Below are 5692 nucleotides of genomic sequence, written 5' to 3'. Positions count from 1 at the left end.
GAAGCGCTGGAGCACCACTGCCTGTCAACCGACGTTGGACATTTCTCGAAGAACAAACTATTACTGTTTATTTAAAGAACTCACATTCATTGTATATACAATCATAAAAATATGAACCATCTAGTCATTTTCGCGTTATTTAATACGTAAATGAACGTGTATTTGTTAGCTTAGATTCTTATTCACTAGTTTCGAAACTGTTACCGAAAGATATGCTTTTTGTAAGATTCCAATGTGCAAATAAACTACTGCTTTTTCGTAATAGTACTTTTTTTTAAAAAAAAATAATATAGGTTTACTTTCAGTTCTATAATTCATTTCCAACAAGGTCCTGTTTATAATCCTCGTGATTGACCAGGGTTCTAGTTAGTTCCAGCTCATGTCTAGCGTTGCCAATACAACTAGAAAATGTGGCTAAAATCAATAGATGAAAATGGACCAAAAAAAAGCTTCCGCGCTGAGGCAAAGTTAAATAAATTATTTTCCTATAATAACATAAAATCAAAACAGCTCCTCTCCTAACAGAAATATATGTCATCACCGTCTTTATCTTCTTCAGGTTGAGGTAAAAGTTCTTTTGTCTTAGTTGCTTGGTTGTTTCAGTTAGTTGCAAAATTCTTTGAAAATTTCATAAGAAAATAACACTTTTTCGCACGGTGATCCCAAATCTCACTCTTGAAATTGAAGAAAGCGTTTTTATTTTCAACCTGTTACTGAGTCTATATTTCTCTATATTCACGTGGTTGAATACATACTTCACTTCCGCTTTCGAATATGGAAGCGTAGTATGAAAGAAAGCCAAAGTAACTAATTCTGAAAATGCACTCTTCTCAAGCATCTATATACTGATTTACTACTTCTTGCAAAAATTCTTCAGTTGAAGACTTATTTAGTCATTTCATAAAATTTATGTTCGCCACTGATTTTCAGTTTTATCGATACTATCTTCAAATCCCAAAGTGAAATACAAAGTTAGTAAAAGACTGTTTTGCTCGTTTGATACTGATACTGAAAAGCGTCATTTTCTAAGGATGTCTATGTATAATTAGGAAGTCTATTCTGAATTTCTTTAACGACTTTTTTTCCTACACTTCTCAGAAGATTTTTCTCAACGTCTACTGGTAACTTACAGGTTTTGAACTTATTCTCTAGTGTGTAACAAGATAAGAGGGGAGGAATCAATATATCCAGCAATGCTACCTTTTAGGGGATCAATTCTATAGCAGTGGGTTTAGAATTCTACCACTTGGGGAATGAATCAAACTTCAGAAAATAGAAAATTGATATTCAAAATATATGAAAAAATGACTGAATTTAGGAAATGGCTAGAATCAAAAATCTTATGGCTAGGAAAACCACTAGTGGCTTTTTTGAAAATTTGTGGCTAGCCAGGTTCTTAAAATGGCCAGATCTGGCCACAAAGTGGCTAAATTGGCAACCCTACTTATATGGTTCGAATTCCATTAAATTGTAGATCCACGTCTTATATAGCTTCGATGCTGAGAAAGTACGTTAAACTCAAATTAATCAACCAACCTTTGAATTGCAAAAATAAATAAATAAATAAAAATAAATTAGTATTTAACCATTCTTTGGTCATTTTTAAGTTTGAGTTATTGTTTAGCACGTCTAAAACTGTCCTGAAACATTCTACTAATGATCAAAAAAAGAGGTTTTCTTTAAGGTGGATCACTACCAGGAAGTCAGTATATATTTTAGCTCATTTCCTTAACTACTGCGTAATGAAATGTTACATATTATAAATATTGTACTATAAGATAAAGGTATGTTTCAGCTACAACACAAGACACTGATTCATTTGGTTGTGTCTTCTGATATCGAAAAAGGTAACAAATAAAAGAAAATACTTGATTCGTTTTACAATGAGCACACAAGATGGCACTTGCTGTTAAATTTTACTAGAAGTGCTCACTTTTATGAAATGTTTATTTGTATGTGTAAAGTATTTTAAAGTAACGGTCTTATTACGAAATAGATATATTGTTTGATCGTTTTTCGTGTTATGTTTCACATTTTATTTAAATATTAATCTTAATTTAAGGAAATAGATTTTGAGAAGAAACTTGCGCAGAACGCCATAATGCGTTGTTGCCAAAGTTGTACGTTTTCTGTGGTAGTCACAATAAGAAAATTCCTGGATTCTAGTGTTGCAGTTCGAGAAGTGGAACTTAACTGCGAATTGCGATAAGGTCGAAAACTAATTTCTTCAGTAAGCATCAAAGTATAATGCTATGATTACTTCCTTTATTACCTGGCATCACTAAACACACGACACTATCTGGCAACGCCGCAGTATTCAAGCAGCGTTTAGCATAGCACCGAGAAGACCTAGTGATCCACCTTAATTAGGAGTTGACACATTTCATTTCAGAATAAATCTGCTATAAACAGTACCAAAAGTTTATTTCTGATTGTGGATGGTGACACGAAAGATGGCTCTGTACTGGGCTTGAATTCAGATAATTCGTATGTGGCCGTGGAATTAAATTGCCGTCTGTTGTGGTAATTGTACTTGGGTACCAAACATTTTATCGGCTGCATCGTTCCGTAGTCATGAAACTAAGTAAAACTAATTCAAATACAATAAACGAACGAAAACAAATGAAGAAACTAAACGAAAATAACAAAAAAATCCAATTGAATGTGGTATCAGTAATACCCAAAACGATAAATAAAATACATATTTCTATTAAAAGCAATACATAATCAAAAAATGGAGCGACTAATAAACAAAGTTCTTGATTAACAAGCAGAGTAACATTAAAGAAGTATATATATATATATACAATGTGTTTGAAAAAGAACCCCGCTAGTTTTAATGTGTCCTAGAATCTGTACAAACTGGACATACACTATTCTAGTTTGTGGTGTTTGATTCATCAACTCTCCAAGTTTGGGCCCCGTGCAGTTGGCAGGTCTGCTTGACCTTGAGACGGCACCAGTGCTGTTTTTTCGGGAACCGGTCAAAACCCCCACAGCCAAAACCCCCACACTCAAGAAATGTCAAAACGCCCACACGATCGGTCATCAAGGAAAACGGAAGTGTTTTAAAAGCAAAATCACCAGGTAGACCGAGAACTTCTGAAGATGTTGTTGAACAGATACATGTTTCTTGTGTTCGGAGCCCGAAGAAGTCATTGGGCCGTAATCTACAATTAGGAGTGCCTAAAGGTATTATGTTGTGTGTGTATTAAAGTATGATGTTGTCCGTAAAAGACTTAAGCTGCGCGCCTACAAATTGCAAATGTTACATGAAATTAAACCTGCTGATAAAATCGAAAGGTATGAGATTGCTGCTGACTTTCTACACAGAATTGATGATGATGTCAATTTTTAAAAAAAAGATTCTCTTTTCTGATTAGGCTACATTTCATGTCAGTGGAACAATTAATCGTCATAACTGCAGAATTTGGGGGCAGAACACCCACATGAAGTTATTCAGCATCAACGTGATTCTCCCAAACTTAATGTCTGGTGCAGTTTGATGGAAGATCGTGCGATTGGTCCTTTCATTTTTGTAGAAAAAAAAAAAACAAATAATAAACGGGGACGTTTACTATGACATGCTGACAGAGTACGTCTCTCTCCAAATGGACGATATTGAGGTGGAAAAGGGGCTTGTGTTTTTCCAACAAGATGGCGCCCCACTTCATTACACTAATCATGTGCGTGCGGCTCTTGACACTCGCTTTCCAGGAAGGTGGATAGGCAGGGCTGGCCCAAGACCTTGGCCACCACGAAGCCCAGACTTAACCCCACTGGAATTTTTCCTGTGGGGTCATAAAAAATGTTGTGTGCAGTGAAAAGGTCAGAGGCATCAATCATTTACAGGAAAGAATCGTCGCGGCGGTTGGGACAGTTACACCTGAAATGTTGGTGAATACGTGGCGAGAAATGGAATATCGTCTCGACGTGTGCAGGGTCACAAATGTATCCCACGTTGAAGTCTACCAACATTAAACAAAACTTGAAGGAATTTTCTTTCATGATATGTACTCATTGATGTAAGTTTTCGTTCATGTCTCAATTAAATGTATACTTAAAACTAGGGAGTTCTTTTTCAAACACCCTGTATATATATATATATATATTATATATATATATATATATATATATATACAGGGTGACCCATTTTAATCTTTCCACGGGAATATCTCGAAGATCGTTGAAGATAAATGAACCGAACAAAAACACAAATAAGAAATGCCATGAGGCACATCGGAAATGGCTACCAAGACATGGTGCCTGTATCAGGTAAAACGTCCAGTAGTACCACTAATATGAAAATAATTAACATAACCTACATATAACTAACATAATGTGTTATTAAAACCTTTGCTTCCTATTTCAGTTGCTTCTTTTTTCACATCAAATCACGCTTTACAATATAAATGGGTGTTAACCTTCAAACCGAATCTAACTTTATTTTTATTAATTGCAGTACTAGTCACTTGTGTACAACAATGTTTTACACAAACCATACCTACTGCAAGTAAAAGTGGGGTTCTAATTTGAGATTTTACTATTCATTCCCGCTTCACCCACTTACGGAGGGAGGTCGGAAATTTTCTAAGAATTAGATTACCTGTTGTGCATTATGTCACTTTTACTTAAATCATCTTTTTCTCCGTTGCATTACTCCCGAGCCATGGAATCATAAATGTCCTATGTAATTTCCTATACGAGCTTTATTCTGTTCAATTATCTCCAACCATTTTCATTTAAGTGGTACTGGACGTTTTATCTGATACAGCCACTATTCTTGGTGGCCATTTTGGAAACGGTAACTGATATAAAAATGTTTTGCGCCAGTGTTCTTTAGTTTTTAAAGATATATCGAACGAGATATCACTCGATGCACGTTTCCATTTAAACTTTTGAAATTGGGCCCTGGGCCCCCCATGAAGGGTGGCCCTGGGGTCATCGCAATAATATCATTCGATGTGTCATATCACATTTCCTATTTGAATTTTTGTTCGGTTCATTATCTTCAACCGTTTTCGAGACATTTTCGCGGAAAGATTAAAATGGGCCACCCTATATATATATATATATATATATATATATATATATATATATATATATATATATATATATATATATATATATATATATATATATATATATACAGGGTGTTTCGAAACAAGACCGACAACGTTTGGGAGGTAATTCCTGACAAAAAGACAAGACAAAAACTATAGACCAACCTGGGAACACAAATGCTTTCTTTCGGAGTTATAGGCTGCCGAAAACACGAAAACAAAAATGAACTTTAAAAGTCCATAGCTTTAAAACTATGAAACCCACCGTAGTCGAGTCAAGACTTAAATTACGAAATAATGTGCTATATCCAAAAATCCATATTTCAGAATGGTGCGGTACTCACGCAACAATTTTTATAGAGGGACTTTGGCTACGGCCATATACTTTGAGGTATTCACCAACTACTTCTATAAAAATTGTTGCGGAAGTACCACAGGATTCTGAAACATGAATATTTGGATAGGGCACATACTAGTTCCTAAGTGATGTCCTGACCCGACTGCAGTAGGTCCCATAATTTTGGAACTATGGACCTTTAAAATTATTATTTTTTTTCATGTTTTCCCCAGCCTACAACTCCGAAAGGAAGCATTTATGCACCCAGGTTGGTGTATACTTTTTCCTTATC

Source organism: Thermobia domestica, chromosome 1 (assembly GCF_964235325.1).
Source record: "Thermobia domestica chromosome 1, izTheDome1.hap1.1, whole genome shotgun sequence".
NCBI lineage: Eukaryota > Metazoa > Arthropoda > Insecta > Zygentoma > Lepismatidae > Thermobia > Thermobia domestica.
This window is presented reverse-complemented; position numbering follows the sequence as displayed.